Source organism: Atractosteus spatula (assembly GCF_055471065.1).
Source record: "Atractosteus spatula isolate fAtrSpa1 chromosome 10 unlocalized genomic scaffold, fAtrSpa1.hap1 SUPER_10_unloc_6, whole genome shotgun sequence".
Classification (NCBI taxonomy): Eukaryota; Metazoa; Chordata; class Actinopteri; order Semionotiformes; family Lepisosteidae; genus Atractosteus; species Atractosteus spatula.
In genome coordinates this window covers 1,144,976-1,164,274 of record NW_028296626.1, presented here as the reverse complement: position 1 = coordinate 1,164,274, position 19,299 = coordinate 1,144,976, and the positions used below count along the sequence as shown (strand labels likewise).

General features: G+C 38.8%; 2 non-coding genes across 2 annotated transcripts; both read left to right on the top strand.

Annotated features, from left to right (window-relative positions):
- Nucleotides 1-9,467: 9,467 nt before the first annotated feature.
- On the top strand, nt 9,468-9,555 carry trnay-gua (transfer RNA tyrosine (anticodon GUA)). Its single transcript is given in 2 exon segments — nt 9,468-9,504; nt 9,520-9,555. It is a non-coding gene; the product is annotated as a tRNA-Tyr (tRNA).
- Nucleotides 9,556-14,915: 5,360 nt separating this feature from the next.
- Nucleotides 14,916-14,987, top strand: trnaa-cgc (transfer RNA alanine (anticodon CGC)). The gene has a single exon. It is a non-coding gene; the product is annotated as a tRNA-Ala (tRNA).
- Nucleotides 14,988-19,299: the final 4,312 nt, after the last annotated feature.

Here is a 19,299-nt window from a genome sequence, read left to right as displayed (position 1 = left end):
CACGTCCAACAGCTGCGGGGTTGAAGGTGAACATGTATCGTATTGTAATGGCTTCTATTTCCACTGATGAATGAGACAGTTTCATGAGGAGATCCTACGCACAATTAAGCGAACACATCGCTATTTCGGTCTGATGTAGAGGCTCCATTTGTGTCAGCAGTACTATAAATGTAAGTCTTATACACTTTCAGGGGCTGCATCTGTAGCGCTTCAACTAAGAGAACTCTTTTACTTTACCGCACGGTTACATTCACCCACCCAATTTATTCTCAGAATACCAAATGGCTCAATAACCCTGTTTTCCCCTGGGAACCACCAGTGTACCGTCTCATTCCATTCAAAAATATAACAAATTTATTAAATTAATATATTCAATGAACTGTGTAACACAGAGCTGGAAAGGTGAAATCAGGATGGCTGAGCAATTGAGCAGTTGAAACTGTCGATCAGGATGGCTGAGTGGTTAAGGTGTCGAATTTACAGCCCACTAAGCAAATGTCTATGTGGGTTCAATCCCTTCTCCTGTAATTTGCTTTTGAAGTGACAGAACACTTTGAAGATTTTCACTCTATTAAAATATGTATTTACTAAATTTCAGTTCTCTTCACTCCCTGGGATAACTGAACTCTCACCATCGCATCCTGAAGGCTTTACATGCATTAGCTGTGATACAGCTCCTAATAAAGACAGAATGAAACTGTATCAATAATAAATGACGTTTTAAATAAACGTTTATTGATAAACTTCATTATTAATAAAAGTGGTGTGACAGGAAAGCAAATAAAATATTACAATGATATTCCAAGCAACTGATGTGTGCCGGAGCCAATTGTCATCAACTGTGGGCTTTGTAAATTGTTTAAAAATTGTAAGTGAAGTTGAGATAATTAACAATTTGTTGATTCCTGCAGTTACAGATTAAAACGTGAGAAGAGTTTCTCTGGGTTTATCTCTGTCCGAGAGCCTGATGTGAATATGCTGAACGCAGTGTCTTTGATTTATGTACTCAAACAACCAAAGAATCCCATTCTCGTCATCCTATGGTTTGTCAAACGTGATTTTTTTCAAAGTGGGTGTGATTTCGTTTAGTCTTTCGCTCCTGTACTAGAGCAGTAATGTTTCTAGACGCGCATGAACATGGTATAATAGGCTGACAGCAGGAACACGTGGCCCACAAGCATTAACAGTATCAGAGGTGTCTGCAGTATGTTGGTTTGTGAGCAGCGATAAAATAAAATGCCGAGGAAGCAGGTGTGCCTGCATTAATAAAGCTCCATCGAGCGGAAAAAGTAACAGAAGAACCAATCTAAATCCAACAGCAAGTTTCTGCAGCTGAAATCACAGGCAAAACTGCCACTGGTGAGGCTTGAACTCACAACCTTGCCATAACTCCACTATGTACTGCACGCTGACCAAATGCACCACTGGAGCTGCACAATGTGTTTGTTACATGTCTTAGATGTATTTATTGGAAGGTTGCGGAAATCGTAAATCACTGATTTCATTATCTGCACGTTTAATATCTAGGAGAGAGAACTCCTTCAGGTTCTACAGCTCATAAGTGCACTTTAAGAAGTCTTTGCTTTTGTGAGATGGATCTCCGAGGTGCAGCTTTTTTCTTATTACTAAAGATACCTCTACATTGTAAACTATTTGAAGACCTAGAGAAAGGAACGTGGCGTTAGTTGAAATAAGCACTGAATGGGTTAAAACTCACGCTAAAGTGATGCCTTGTGGAGAATAAATCAACATACTTTATTCGCACAGGTCACTCTGCCACGGACAAGAACGATCAGCTACCACCACTATTATTATCATTATTATTATTATTCAACCATTTGGGGAACAATACAATTGAACAATCCCACTGTTCTTATGGCAAGAAAAATAACATGAGACCACTGTAAGAATGTTGTAATTGTTTGAACAATTGATTTCTATTTTTCCCTCTTATGGGCAACACTGTGGTATTTCTTTTTCTCTTCGTTGTTGTGCACGGGCTAGTTCTGCAGCGATATTTGCCACAGAAATTTCTGCGCAGCTCCGTATTAAATCTGTTCTCAACTACCAACGGCCAGAAGACGACTCCAGTAGATAGCTGTGTAGTTGTGTAGGACCACACACGACACAGTGATAGTGGGGCTCTTAATGGACTGGTACACAGACCACACGAGAGGCAAGCAAAACGCTTTTAAAATTCCAAAGGCTCACCAAGTCAGAGGAACAGCAATGAACTGAAAAGATCTGTTACAGACGTCTATGTTAACCTCTTTAGAGCTATAAATACCATTTGTTTAATTTATCTGTAGATTAACACTCCCAAGTAACAGCACCTTACAGTATATTAATGTTAATTCCGCTGGTGTACATTAGCTGGTGTTTTTTGTAACAATTTGCTTGTTCTGCTGTAAGGAATAATAATAACATCACTTTATTAACCCTTTACAATTTATTGCATTAGGAATTATCTTTTTGCATACCCCAGCTTGCTCTCCATGAGACACACAGATAAGGAGAGAGCCTGGGGTCAGAGCACAGGGTCTGCCATTGTATGGTGCCCTGGAGCAGTTGGGGTTAAGGGCCTTGCTCAGGAGCCCAACGGAGTAGGATTCCTCTGCCGGCAGAGGGATTTGAACAAGCAACCTTCCAGCCACAGGCACAGATCCTTAGCCACCCCAAGCATATAAAGTAAAGTAAAAAATATACAGTATATAAAGCACGCGAACTTAAATGTTCAAAGTTTTCAGGCTCTTTAGCATTTTCCTTCACACATGGAAAAAGTTCAATGTGTTCTTGTCACATTTCTACACGTAGATAACACAAGATAACATGTACACAAGAACGGATGTAACAGTACAGGACATACAGTGAGGAATTCGCACAGCTTTCAGCTCAGTGCGGAGTCCAGAGGGAGGACTCGCTCGCTGAACGATCTCTCAGGAAATCTCGGTTGAGATTCAACAGGTGCTTCTTCAACAGTTACGACAAGTCGGAAGACTCACTGAAGTCCGAAAAGATCAGCCTCTGTGATGCAGTGTCCAGTGACACTAACTGTCCTACTGTTCTCTGCTAATGTAGAGGGTGAATGTAAGGTTTCTTTCTTGTAAAATATTTTCGAGCGTATTTTTGCTGCTGAAAATTATCTTGTGCATTTGAATGAATTCCGATATTGTCACCTAATTCTATACATTGTTTCATCAGACTAGAACATTTAGAGGAGCTCAACTGCATTAATTAATTGCATAGTGATAGTATTTCTTGCCGTTTAAATACGTCAGTCAAAAATGTAGAGAAGGTGCTCCTATTTTCACCATTATAAGAACTGTGATGCACCAGTATTATTTACTTTCATAAAAGTATTGTAATTGTATTGTTCTGTTCCGTTACAGTCTTGAGTGACACAAACCTTCTCTTTTACTGCACTACACAGTTCAGCACACAAGGATCCTCAGTCAAACAAACACTGCAATCACTTGATAAAAGCCATTTCTCATCCTTTCTCTTAGTGTTGGTGCTACTATTGTATGCAAAGGAGGCGACTTGACAATGAAAGGTTTGATCATCTTAAAGAGAGTCTTCATGAAGGTGTGCGTCGTCAAGCTCTCCACTGGCAATTGACCGGGCTTGTGAAGAAACCAATCTCATTCAACAATCATACAAATTGCACAGCTTAAGGCACATGAAGCGAAATCCATGGGCTAATTGACACAAAACAATGTCGCTTCACATTATCCGCAAAGCTGTTTTGCTTGTTGACCACCTCTTCCTACATTACAGTGAGCACATACTGTATATTTCAGTTCCTTCTCTTTTATTTTCCTTACTATTTGACTGTCCCTTTCCCCCATGTGGAGATGTATCCACAGCCAAAACCCTGTGTTTCGCCCTACGTTTGTGCCAGTTTTACAGTTGGTGTAGGAGCCTGCCTTACAGAGGTCCAGTGGCACAGTTGGTCAGTGTGTGGTATGCATGTAGCTGTGCACAGTGGAGTTATAATGAGGTTGTGTGTTCAAGCCTTCCCTGGAGCATTAAGTCTTTTGAACGTTTTCCACCCATAAAAAGTTCATTCGCCGTAGTAGTTTCACTGTGACTTTGCAGGTAAAATAATATTTTGTATGCGATAAATAACTGAACTAGAAAATATTGGAAAGAAATGGCTTGTCACACTATTCGCAGCAGGCACTCAGACAGAGAAATGTCATTAAAGAAAATTCATTAAAAAGAGGAGTGACATCATTGCAAAGGCGATATTTTCTGATGTCTGTTTTGGTTAATAATCATTTGCGTGGGAATTACTTCTGTCATTATTACTAATACTGATAAAAACAGAGAACTCACAGCTCTCTGGACGTTGGCCTGGACTCTAGAAAGTCTTTTTATTTGCAAGCGGCTCTGGAACTCAACACCTGTTGATGGGTCACTTCTGTCAGACACATCAGTGGAACCCAAGCCCACCTACACACACATTCACACACTGATAGATATACTGTACACCTACACTCTCACACACATTTACACTCACAGACACATCACACCTTTATACACACAATAAGACACTCACACACTCACATATATACACTCACAGACTCACAGATACACAAATAGACACTATATACGCACATAGACACCGCATACACTCTTAGGTACAGATACACTATAACTAACACTAATGCAGATACTGCTAATATTACAACAGTAACACTATCACCAAAACTTACACTATCATTGTTACTAACACTGACAAAAACTACTACTAGATTAATAATACTTATAATAACAGTAATACTCTCATGAAAATTAACATGATGATGATGAGTGTTAATACTCTGACACTAACACTATAAGTATCACTAATATTACATAAATAATAGCATTAAAACTAAAACTATCAGTAATGCTATCATCATTAATACTCACATAGACACTACACACACTGACAGACATGCCCACACATACACTTACAAATATAAAACTACACACTGACAGACACCACACACTCACGGACACAAACCATACACACACATTCTCAGTCATGCATTCACAGAAACAAATAGACACTACACATACTCAAAGACACACACTCATAGACACCAAACACTCAGAGACCCCACACGCTCACACACTAACAGACACAACAAGCTCACAGACACATACCCACAGACACACAGCCCACACACACAGAGACACCACACACTTCCAGACACGCACCCACACACGCACAGATACCACAAACACACTTATCTACAGATACACGATAACTAACACAAATATAAATACTACTTATACTTCAACAGTAACACTATAATTATAATTAATATTAACATGAATATGAACATTAAAACTAAAACAATCAGTAGTGCCACTGTCATTAATACTCACATGAACACTAGCATTAAAACTTCCAGTTGTAATCTCACTAATATTAACATGAAGACACTGATATTAGTATTAGTTGCTACCCGTGACGTCACACCGCTCTCTGTGACAAATGCGAGACACTTATACGCGAGGAGTGACGGGGCGCCTGTTGCCGATATTACCATTCTTATGATTTATAAACACTGGAAAAATGCATTTAAACTGTTACTTACATACATTTATGAACTTGAAATATCATTTTCTAGCTCTAGGATACAGTTACCTAAATAATAATATGAATAATCATTGTTTAATTTCGGATTGAACATTATTAACCCTAAAAGCACTATGGTAATTGGTCGATACAGTCTTTATTAACTGTTTTCTAGATACTTAAACAGGGTCAAGAAATGAATCAGTACTCACCAATTGGTGAAGTTAATCGATTTTTCTATGGTTCTTCAGTTTAAATAATCGGTTGTCGATAGATAAGTGATCAATAACTCTTCTCCGTGCACTCCGTGCACCTCCCGCGGTCTCTCTCTCTCTGATCCCGGTGCTCTGGCTGGTGTCTGTAACGTCACAGCGCTTATTCTGACAGAGCAGAGCGCGTCTCTGCTGCTTTTGAGTGTCTTTTTCATGAATGCCAGAGGTACTCGAAATGTTGCAAAAAGAAAAGCGTTTACTTCACAGATTAATGTGTTACAAAGTGTACCCGTGTGGAGCAGTAGAGAACGAGCACGAGTCCTTGAAATAAGCGCTTTCAAGGGTTTTACATGAATCATCAGAGTATAGAAGCCAGGAGGATCAGACTCATGTTCCTGGAGGTTAAAACGTGTATCCTGGTTTTATTTCCACCCAGCTCTCAGCTCTATAGGTAGTCTGATGATTTAAATTAACTGTATAACTGTTACAAGACTTCATCTAATTGTACATTTATAAGACTGTCTGTGAGACACTTGTGAGAGCAGCTGAATCCCAGGGCTGGTGTAGAATCACACACAAACAGGTCTTCTTCTGTGTGATCTGAGTCCCACTGCTCAGAGCTACAGACTGGTCAACTGGTCACTATTGTAGTCACGACCATCGGCCTTTGGCTACTAATAATCAATATACTGATCAGAGTGTCAATACTGGTGTTTATAACATAAATACAAAGATAATTCCACACTCACTTGTGTTATAAAACACTTAAAAAACATGTTTGGAGCCTGATATACAGTAAAGAAAGTAATACTGAAGGGCTGGAAGTCCTGGAAAGGGTTAATAGAACCTTCTTGCTTCCGATCTGGAACAGAGCCCACAACTGCCAGATCAGTGACCCCTGAGCCCAGTTCACAGAGAGGAGAACCAGGAGCTCTTTTATGTCTCTAAGAGGGCTGGGAGAAAGGAGAAAAGGGGGAGATGTGACTTGAGTCCAGGCTGATCTGTCTGATATTGTTCATGTAGCAGCACTGATTGTCTGAATATCTTCTGGTTCTGGATTGTGAGGATAGAGAGCAGTACGGCGTTGAGCTTCTGTCTGAGTGTGAGTCTGAGCTGTGAATCTGACTGAGAAGAGAATAATGATTTTTTATTCTGCCTCTGAGAATTTTTATTCTTTGCCAAGTGGTGTTACATCCCCTTCAGATACTCTGCACAGACTGCCAGAGTGAGAGAAGAGGAGAGAGAGATGGACAGATAAGAGCACACACAGCGAGAGAGACATACGTCTTGATTTACTTTGAAGCAAGTGTTCATTTCTTTTCTGGAACAAGTTGTTTCTGAACTTCAAGAAATTCATACAACTTCTAAAAGATAAATTAATACATGTATTCACTCCCTTTTCTGTAGATTACAGCCTGCGAAAGATTAAATGAAGTTCTTGGTTACTCTTGGTCAGTGCACCAGAAATACTGCCAGCTGGCAGGAAAATGACAGTATTTTATTTTCTTTAACTACAAACATGTGAGTTGTGAAAAGCAACTGGAATGTTTCCCTGTGCAGCTGTTATACAAAGGGCTGGTGGGTCAAACACACTCAGGGACGCGCTTCAGATTGTGTTGATGTAAACATAATCTCCACTAAAAATTGAAGGGATTTCTTCGCAAACCCTCTTGAATGTTGCAGGAAATCTTCGTGTTTTACTCGTGTGGAACTAAAACAAGTAAACAATTAAGTACCTAAGTCAATGTCCAAGAAAACCATTTTCAGGTGTGGAATTTTTCTTTAACTGTCTGTTGGGAGAATTCATTTATACACCCGTTGTATCCTTAGCAAAAGTATTTTAAAATTAGAACACAGATTTGTTGGAGATCTTGACAATCCTTGACAATCATTATTAAATGACCATTATACAAATGTGCGTTGATATTTTTTAATATGTACCTTAATTGTAATATATATACATAATTGCTTTGATATGGATGTTCATTTGAAGGAATGGAGGAAACTATGAAGGATCGCAGAACAACCAAAGATACATTTGGGCATCTGCTATTGGTAAAGATGAAAGAGTACCGTAAGTGTGAAGCTTGCATACACACGAGAGAAAAAATCAGTTTTAATGCACTTCATTAAACTGATGATGTGCTTATCAATCGTGCATAAAATGTACATAGCAGAGGATGGTTTCGATCCATCGACCTCTGGGTTATGGGCCCAGCACGCTTCCGCTGCGCCACTCTGCTGACAGCGACTGTAGAGTGATTCAACAAAACTGCTCTATCTTTGCTTTCTAAAAGTGCGCCCAAGATGAAAAGTCTAAACGGTAATCGCAGACGTCACTTTGAGCACTTGGTCTTTTATAGTACAAATCATCACACGCTGCTCTACATGGGTGTGTCTTCAATATCGTTGAGAAGCAAACCTTTTGCTTTCCGAGGCAAATGATTCTTTCGTCGTTAATTCCCAAATCTTCAATGAGAATCAGTGAAACGAAAATCAAACACATGTACACACTCGCGTCCTAGCGTGAAAGAATAATCTACACCCACTTTTTAACACTGAAAATGATTCAGGAAGTACAGCAAAGTTCTAAAATAAGCGAATGCATCTGCATACATAAAATGTCAGTTTTTCAAAAGTAAAATCTTCAGCTTTGAAAGATTGTCATCCATATATTTTCGTTTTTCTCTTTTTTTACATAACACTCTTTCGAGAAACAAACTGTCTTGTAATTAAGGCTGCATTAGAAAATGTGTATCTTGGTTTGCTAAGTTAAAATCGGCACATCCCAGTGGGCAAAAGATGTAGAATATACGACTATCAAACGCATACCTTAGACGTGTAAATGTGCTCCGTAACTGGTCTAGAATGAAATTCTAATATACGTATATCGTTATACGTCAATTAGACATCTATGATTATATGTTTATTATACATAAATGGTTGGAGTTCTATTATACGGCTGAATTTAGAGGACTATTATACATATATAGTTAAAGGTCTATTATACATCAAAGAAAGATTTTTATAGGTGTAGAAACTAGTAAATAAAGCCAATGATTTGTTTTAGAAATTTATTCTTAAAATATACAATTATTCACACCTGAAAAATATGTAGTTCAAATTATAGATTATATACAATATTGTAATCAACAAATGTCTAATCATCATAAAAAACACAACTAGTAAACTTCAGTTACAAATTCTAGTAACATGGCAATATATATATATAGTAATGACAAACACAAACTAATTACATGAACACGCTAATATTTAACTCAAAATCACATTTCGATTCAAATATAAATTTTAAAATTTACAACTTCTTTATTTCCACGAAAATATTATTAATGTAGCACAAACGCTACTTTCTAATAAAGACAGAAAGAAACTGTTTGTTTTGTGTCTCATGGTGATCCTCCTCTCGATACTAATGAAATGTTTAATATGATCCCTCGAGAAAAAAAAAAGGAGTCAATTTCCGCCTGGAATGATTGATGCCCCATCAAACATTTTGTAATATCCCTGGAAGTTTATACAGTAGAATCCTGGTTCGTGGCTTAAATTCAAGGTAAACAATACTAAGGAAACAAGTTGGAAACTTGATGTCGAATTGGGATTTAAATCACCCGGAACATTTCACAACATTGGGCAGTATGTGCCAGAAAGCAATGTTTGACATTCCTTCGATAGCTCAGTTAGTAGAGCGGGGGACTGTAGAGAAATCAATGGGGAATCCTTAGGTCGCTGGTTCGATTCCGGCTCGGAGGAAGGTGCTTTTTGTGTACTTTAATCAAAGAGTTAAAAAAGCGAATCTGTTTCAATCAGACATTGATCAAAAGCTCAATAAACGACGAAGTAGAGGTTCCTGTTCCGAATTCAGCCCACGTCTGATTGTCTTGTTTTGGCCAAGATCTGATCTTTGAATTAAGGGACTACTGTACACTGTCTGCTTTGTAAGTCAAAAATACATACAAATGTCAAGTTTTTTTGTAGATATAAAGGTGTTCTCTGTTTTCAAAGGATAGGTACTTAATTGGCATAATGATTTGGTATTGATTTTGTATCGTTGTATTATAAAGTTTGTGCTTTCTGTGTTTTTATCGTATTGTGAACTTATTTTTTAAACAAATGCTTACAAAGGCAAACACGGCACACATCTGTTTATACCAGTGGTGAATTGTACATTTTTATTAAGTACAAGCTACTGTGCACTTCTGGGAGTATAACAGGTTCGATATAAAGTGGCAAAAATATAAAAGGGGAAAATACCCCACACTGCGTGTAAAGCCCTCGTTGTGACTGTTTTAGAAAATTGAGGCCCAGGATCCAAATCTTCAGTTCTGATTTTTTTTAAGTGATATCTTCTCTTCCTGTCGTGGAAGTCACACGATGTGAGCAATTGTTTTTTTTTTACGTTACGATCCAAAGAGCCTCAGACGCACTGTAACCAAACCAGGATGGATTGTGCTGGGAGCCGGACTGAGCTCATTCTCACTCCCTGTGCTAAAAACAGAATTAGCTCTTCCCCGAACATCGTCTACAGCTGCTGGATGGTGCTCTGCGTCTTACTGCTCCGGCAATTACTCTGACGAAAGACAGATCACTCGGGCGCTTTTAACCTTCTCGCAGCTACGGGCGAGGCTGACGCTCGCGATATGAAGGCACCCGCTGGTACACCTTCTCTAACTTTCACAATCGCGACAGACTTCGCTTTTTTAAAAAAAAGTAGATATAGCCCTGAAAAAAGCATTAGCTTTATCAGTTTTTACATTAATCTATTTTTAATCAAAGTTTGATATTTTTTCCATTTTTTATTGCATTTTACATCATCATAATAATAATCATCATCATCATTGTTTACACTTATATAACGCTGTTCTGGATACTCCACTCAATGCGCTTTACAGGTAATGGGGACTCCCCTCCACCACCACCATTCTCTTGAATGATCATAGAGAGTCAGGACCTCGGTTTTACGTCTCAGCCGAAGGACGGCACCTGTTTACAGTTTAGTGTTCCCGTCATTGTACTGGGGTATTAGGACCCACATGGACCGCAGGGTGTGCGCCCAGCGACAGAAACCACACGTGTGTCTGGCTCGGCTGCGAGCAGGACAATGACGCCACGGGGACAAAGGAGAGAAAATCAAAACGGTTCCATAAAAGACCTGTGTCAGATCTCGGTTCGCAGTCTGGACTCTAAATCCTCCGATCCGATTTTAAATCTCTCTAATACCTGAGCTGCGGATTCTTCCGAGTACGTATTCGTATACTTATTATGTGTAAGTGTATAGATGAAACCTTTCATATATTGTTCAGTTTAAATCAAAATGCTTTATTAATACAAGAGAGAAGTATGCTATGAAGGATGTGACAAATGTATGATTTCTTGGAACAAAACGGTTTTTATTTGCATTCGAAATGAAGCGGAATTTTAGCGCGACACACAAACCGTTTGTCTTTTTTAGTGATTTTTAAACAGACAAAAATGTAGAAAACGTGTTTTTTTAGCATTACAATATCAGCGTTAGTGGCGTAATGAATAACGTGTCAGGCCTCGCGTCAGAAAATTATAGGTTCGACTACCGGCTGGCTCGTTGCGTTTATACCACTTACGTTCTTTTATGTAAATGAACTGCACCTGAAAGCTATAGAAAACACTTTGGATAAGTTGTCGAAATTCACATGAGGCTGCAGACAACTTAACACTGTACTGTCGGGAGATCAGCTCCTGCTCTGAACTCAATTGCAATGAAAAACCATGCGTAACAAAGCTGGAGAACAGCTGAACTTGCGCTCAGTTTGGTGATGAGGGTTCAGAACTGGCGTTGTTGTAATCAGCACGAACTGCACAGGCTCTGAATCAGACCATTTCAATTAGTCTGAGCAGTGTAGGACACGTTAATGTAGAATTATTAATAGGTTTGTTAGTTCAGGTTAACCCACCTGAACTAATGTAGAATTATTACTTGGTCTGTCTCTTGTTTGTATATAAATGAATGTCTCTGACAACTTAATGTTAGTTTTTAATTTAGTTTTACGATGTAGGTCAGGCGTTGACATATGCATTAGTATACGAAATGTCTCACTCCTGGTTCAACTCATGTTCTATAGGAGATTGGTAATTCCTCTTGTTTCTCGTACAACCATATCAAAACAGAAGCCAGTGTCACCCAGCTCTGATTCAAGAGCGATTCAAATCTTTATCATTTTTTGGTTGGAGATCATTATTTTCTTTAGTTGTGATCAATATTGAACTTTTTCCAAATTAAATGACAATAAACAAACATGCAGGCAGATTTTTGAAAAGTATTCGGAATTAGTCTTTGAATGGCTGGCGGGAAAATTCATTTATACTCCTGTTGCACCCTCAGCTGAAACATGTTAAAATAACAACGCAGATTTGTTGGAGAACCTGACAAGAATTATTGGGTTAGCACTGTATGTATTCTGGTATATTTACTTTAATTTTAATATAAATGTAAACATGCATGCTGTATAATCTATTGTCATTTTAAAATATGTTAGCTGAGGATGCGAGGGGGATATTACACCTTGTGAAACACGCAAGGAACTGTAAAAAAGGCTGGTATTTGAATAAAATTGGCGATCACAAGAAAACCACAATTTATGTGGTATTATCATCAATATTCTTCAAAATCGACGTTCAAATGAAGGATTTGAAGAAACTATGAAAAAAGCAACAGTAATAGCAGAGGATTTTGATTTTTGCTCTTCAAGTCAGTAGATCACCGTAGAGTTGCGCCCCTACAAACAGCACAAAGGAAGAATTCCACCTCCTTTGTTATTGCTACGTTTGTGCCGATGAAAGTAGTGTTTGTGGTATTGAAAGCATCTCGGAAGATGAAGGTGCAGTCACTTCCACATGTCATGATACCATTAGATCCGACGACAAGAGCTGAAGCCCCCCCAGTCCAAGCCAGCAATGTGAGGAAGATAGATATGGCAGAAGGTAGTGTGGCCAAGCGGTCTAAGGCGCTGGATTTAGGCTCTAGTGTTTCTGGGAGCATGTGTTCAAATCCCACCACTGCCAGATGTTAGTGTTTTAAGACATGCAATACGATCAATAAAAGCTCTTCTTGTTAGTCTGTTGAGAGGCTGTGCGAGGTGTTTAGAAATAGACTTTCTAAAAGACAGGCTGTCAGCTTAACACCAAGGCAGAAAAAAATATTTTGTTTTCTCAACGGAAATTCTCTTTGGCACTTTCAGCTTTATGTAGGGAAAAACGTCAGCCGAGATCACTTTTGAGCCAATGCACATGATCGTGTGCCAGCAAGTACATTTAATATTGGCTGTGGTGGCAAGCTGCTTTTGCCTGTGAAACTTTTACTTCTTCACACCGAATCGTTGGCAGGGGTAAAGCTTATTAAATCTTTGAACATAGTGCTCCATCAGAAATACTTTGTTCGTGATCAAAAGAGATCAGAGGATTAACTTCATGATTTCACATAGCATACCTTACAGGAAAGATTTAAAAGGGGAATTGATTGTGCTTCTTGATGTTGTTCCTGTGGTTTCCTTGGATACAAAGGTGAATGTTCTTTGACGTTCTGCTAGAGTATCCACTGGGTGGGCTTTATCAATCAGCTCGGATAGGTCATCAGTGCTCCATCTCTGGAAAATAATCAGCACTGTCGTTTTTTCCTGTGCTGTCTTTTAAAACATATAAGATCACAAGTTTACAGATTTCTCCAAATAACAACTATACATTTTAACCCAGCGGTTAGCATTCCTTCAATCCAATAGTTTTACTCCAGGTAAAAATATATAAAGAGATGATATTCAAATATTTCAACGTTCTTATTAGATTACCTGTATGGAGATATCGCTCAGAATTCCTAATATGATTTTGAGTTCAGTTTTGGTTTACTACTTTCAGAGTCTTTTATTGACCTTGCTGAAGCAGAGAAGTGACATAATCACAAATGCGACCTACCTGTGCTGCTGTTTCTGGTTAATAATGATTATTGCGAGGAAAAAAAAAACAGCTCCTTGCATTAAGAGCAAGAGCAACCAACGCGCTCGCTTGTTGAGTTGGGTTTTTTTCCGTGGTGCTCTTCCTCAGATGCAAAGTTATTTGGCGAGCAAGGACCTCTGAGAAGGAGCCTGAATCCGTCAAAAACTCAGAAATTCTAATATCGCACTACCGTCTTGTGTACAGAGATCTGCTTCTTCCTTTTTGAGTGTTTTGGTGTTTAAGAGCATGCTTCCTACCTCGAATGTTAGTTTCAGGAGATGTGTTACCGGATCACAGATCATCTTGAAAAGATTTGGGGATGCACTGGCTCAGTTATTTGAAGGAACCTATACCACCAACGCACTTCTGAGAAGCACCTGCACATTTTCGCAATCCTCTCTCTCACCTACAAAGTTATGAAGACACAGACGACCAACAAAAACTAATTTGATTCACTCAAGGCTTCACTCTTCTGTTGTGATGTCATTTTAATTAGTGTTAGCTGTGATGAGGTGTTGTTTCTGTCTCTTAAAGTTTAAGAGTCTGCTCCTTTCTTCCTGGTATAGAAATAACATGTTCCATCTTTGTTTACAAACACCACTGTAAATTATTTGTCCATCTCTAAAGCCTGTGTGTATTGACAAGGCAATTCAAAAGCACATATTAAATAAGAACACGATCCTTCTTGTTACCATTCACGTGGTTGGAGCGTTGTTTCGCCCTTTAACGTTCTTTTAAAATATTTACAAGGGCTCTATCACTGGAGTTGTGTGCATCGGTCCATGAACATCAACTGTACTGGTGTTTTTCTATGCGTAATTTAATCGCAAGCACTTAAAAGATGCAAAAAGGTTTCAAAGAAAACATAATTGAAAGACAATCGAGTAAGGAGGTAGAAAAACGCACCCCCCTGTTGAAGAATCAACCTCCGTCGCCCATGTGACTGGATATAAAAATAAATTATTCATTTTGCCTAGTCTCTGGAAGCTTCGATGCGATTATTTTCCCTTCCTTATTTCTTCATTCCCATTAATTTACTTTGTAGTAGAAGAAACGCGAAAGTGGGAAACTGCAGGCATTCTTCGTGAAGGGTGGATTGTGTTCAGTGAACATATGAACATCTTTACGTCAGTTCCACCATCGGCACCCTAGGGGATGTAGCTCAGTGGTAGAGCGCATGCTTCGCATGTATGAGGTCCCGGGTTCAATCCCCGGCATCTCCAGGTGTCTTATATTACTGTGCTCACATCACAGTCTTCTGTGGAGTGAGAACTCTTTGCTCGTGTTCATAGAGAGACAGGTTTACACAATTAATTTCAGTCACACACGAAGTGCTACAGTGTTGCTCTGCTGTTTTAAATGTACCTCCAAAGCATTTCGTTCTGTTAACTACCAAATGATTTGAACTAATTTAACGTCATATTCAGAAAATCCAGAGAAGGTCATCAGACTTTTAGTGGCTGTTGAAGAAAACACCTGTTGAATCTCACCAGGGATTTCTTGAGAGATCATTCAGCGAGCGAGTCCTCCCTCTGGACTCCAAACATTTTGGGTTAAACTGTTATTCACATACTCTAACGAAGAGAAACGTTAGTGTCTTCCGGTGTGTGAGGCCATTTCTCAAAAAAAAAAGTTATATAAATTGAATTGTTCTACTTTTTAGGCTTGCATAGTCTTATTAATATTTCAGTTAAATTTTAACTGTAGTTTTTTCTGTAGTAACATCAGTTGATATTAATATTAGTCCTGATTTATATGTTTTTGTCATGGTTGATCTTAAGTAATTTTGTAATTAGTTTCAGTTTTGAAAAATCGTGCAGAGAAGGTACCAAAACTGGTAATGTTCATTTAATGTGTAATGCATTAGCAGCATTTTGGGTTGAAAACAAAAAGTATATCTTGGTATGAATCCTAACACATCATAGGCAGCGTTCTAGGACTTCTCGCTTCAGATAAAGTTGTCAATACATCATAGATTTCTACTCAATCAATATCAGCAGTTTTATCGGTACCGAACGCTAGATATAGATCCTGGCAATACTTCGTGAGATCTTCGTAAGAAAATCCAAAATACTATCGGAGGAATCAAATTTATACGTTTCTTTGGATCGAGAAGATGATCATTATGAGACTCAAAACATGCCTGTCTTTTCTTTTTTCGAGGACAAATGGATTATTGAGGTGTAAAGATGGGTTCAAAACCAAAATCACCTGCTATCGCTGCTGTTTCTTCAAATCCTTCAACTGATCATCGATATCGAGGAATAATATTATACAAATTGTGGTTTTCTGTTAATTGCCAATTTGACTGTAATTACATCTTCGTTTACAGATGTCTTGCATGTATCACAAGGTATAATAGTCGTCGTGCGTCCTCAGTTAAAATGTTTTAAAAAGTACGACAAAAGTACAACATTTATGGTTACATCCATATTAAAATGAAGGTAAATATACCAAGATATTAAAATACAATTGTACAGTCCTAACTTAATAATGCCTGTGAAGTTTTCCAACAAATCCGAACTGTAATTTTGAAATATTATAGCTGAGAATGAAAAGAGAGTACAAAGATCAAATTCAATGAGTGAAAATGCACCAGTAGTTCTCTAAACTGAGTTTATTCCCTGAAATGACTCGCTTGCGAAGCACCAAGCAGCCTTGAACGGATCGCAGAAATCAAGTATACAGTACAGATGGATTCAGAGTGTGCTTTCCAACTTTTGTGCAACATTTTCCTTTGATAGGGCAGAGTTGTCTTCACAATCTGGGTTAAATAAAAAGGAGTGACGACAGTGTTAAACAGCTTTCCTTCTTGGGGAACAACGGTTGTGTTCCATATTTCTAATTATTTTGGTTTCAAGATCGCAATTTAGTGTGAAACATAAAAGCCAGCTGGATAAGCTTTATTAATTTCCCTCACGGGATCAATAAAGTATCTATCTATAAATCTCTTACATGTCATTTACAATGACCTTTCAACTAATAGCCGGTGCCGGGATCAAACTCTTGCTGTTCGTACAGTACGAGTTACGTAAGGCTCTGTAACGCGCAGATGAGAAACTAACCTCTGCTTCTTCATTATATACACAGTGAGCTATATACGCGGGCTTACTGCCTCCTACGGGCTCTGTATTTGATCAGCCGTGGAGCTAAAGTGAGACGGGTGTGTACATTAAAAGGCTCATAGCGTCCCTGGGAGGGCTCAAACCACCACCCTTTTGGTTAACAACCGAACCACAAAGACTCATGTACAGCTTAACACTTCTCGGTCTCGGTGAAAGTGATACACTCCGTAAAATTTCCAGAGATTCATTTATTTTTAAATGAAAATCACCAACAGCGGCCGAGATCTACTGGAGTTTTTTCATTCTATACTGCGGTTTCTGAAGGGTACCCTGTGAAAATACGAGTTTTGACGAGAAGGGATGGACATATAAGGTCAAAAGGCTTGGGGAATTGAACTTTAAGGTGAAGACTGCGGTCAGACGTGCTACCGTTGCACCATGGGGTACTTAATTCAAAAAAATAGGAAAAAAAAATCAGTGTTCCTGGATCTGTAATTGAGAACAACACCTGCACAAGAGTTGCGCAGGAAGAATAAAATGTGGTCTGGGAAGAAGAGTCTCTTCGGAAGAGCGGCGCTCTTAACGGATTTTTTTTTGTGAAGCTGATTTGTCTCCTTTGGGGAATTCAAAGGCGCTGACAGGTGTGGCGCAACGGTAGCGCGTCTGATTCCAGATCAGAAAGCTGCGTGTCAGCTGTTAATTTTTCAGGTTCTGCTGGTCCTGAACACGGAATTCACACCATGCAGTTGAGTTCTATCTGTACACCACATAGATAATCTAAACAAAATAGAGCAGTACAGGACACGCAGTGTGGAGCTCACACAGCGAATAGCCTTGAACACAAGAGAAAAGGCACCGTTCACATCTGCTAAACATCACGTCCAACTTTAGAGACAGCTGCATCAGAGAATGGAATCCCGGAAGTTTCAGATAACTTTTTTTAATACAGGTTCAAGCAAACCTGAAAGTAAATGAGTTTCCGGACACTTTTGTTTTATTAAAAAAGTGTCTGAAGCCTGAAAATGTAATTTGAAAAAAAAAACGCTATTGGACATTAGCAGGTGCTTTTTGTAACGATTTGCTATTTCATGCTGGAAAACAAAGGAAACAGACCCAACGTTTGCTTTCAGGTGTGGTTCATTACATAATAGACATCTATTACTGAGGAGCTTGAATATAATTTACACGAGCCAGGTAGAAGTCGAACCTACAATCTTATGATCCGAAATCAGACGCGTTATTTATTAAACTACTGGCATTTCACATAACCTGAATTCCCCCATAGTGTGCTCAGCGCCGCTACTAGTAATGCACCGCTCCGTTTAAAATTTCAAAGTGAGAAACATGTGTTTTCTGATTTTTATGAGTTTTAAAATATAATCTATTTAAATATGACAAGGGTTTTATGTTTCGCACTGAAATTCCGATTGATTGAGAATTCAGAGAAAGACTGTTTTCTTCCACAACACCGTATAATTATCACATCCACCAGACTCTCCAACCTCTCCAGACCTTGCTGGGTGAGCATTTGCTCCGATAAATTAGGTCACGTATCATGTTAAATCATTTCTTCTCATCACATTTCCTGGTGCACGTTTTCTCTATGAAAAAAAGTACATTTTTCCCTTGCACGATTTTTCGTTTTTATCAAAGCTTACAGAAAGAAAAAAGAAGAAGAAATAGTGTCGCAAAAGAACTCTGTCGCCCCTGGGAGATGTCAAACGCATTGGACATGAAAAATGCCAGATTAAAGCCAGTTCTCTTCGTTTCTCAGTGTCGGGGCTGCTACAGTATGTAAAGGAGGCAATTTGCTCTGAGAGCAGGTTCAGCGCTTACTGAACGCAGATGTCTCAGAGCGGTGTGTCCAAGTGGCTGTAAAAGGTGATGGTTGTCCTGTCACCGTAGCTTAGTTGATTAAAGCGCCTCTTTATTAAACAAAAAAAACGAAATTCAAATCCCAGCTGTGTCTTTCTTCCTTTCTTGTAGTACAGAACGTACCATTTTGGGCACTCACAAAGGGCTTGTTTTCGTTAAATGCATGTGTTCATTTCCTTTCTGGAAAACTTATTTTTGATGAAATTCACACAGCTTGCGGAAAATGAAATCCAATTCTTGGTTATCAGTGCAGAAGAAATATTACCGGCTGGCAAAATAAACGGTTAGAGATTTTTTTTTTAACCGGGAATTTGTGATTCGAGAGAACAACCTACAAGTCAGTCTCTGTGGCGCAATCGGTTAGCGCATTCGGTTGTTAACCGAAAAGTTGGTGGTTTGATTCCACCCAGGGATGAGTTTCTTTGGTGATGTAAATATTGTCTTTGGTCGATTGGATTTCTCAGCGAAACCATAGCCATTATAATATTTGCAACAAATGCGAGTGTTTAACACGTGTCAGGATCACCAGGAAATGTCCAACAATGCCCAACATCGTAACTCCCCAGAAAACCATATTCACCCAAGAAAAATGATC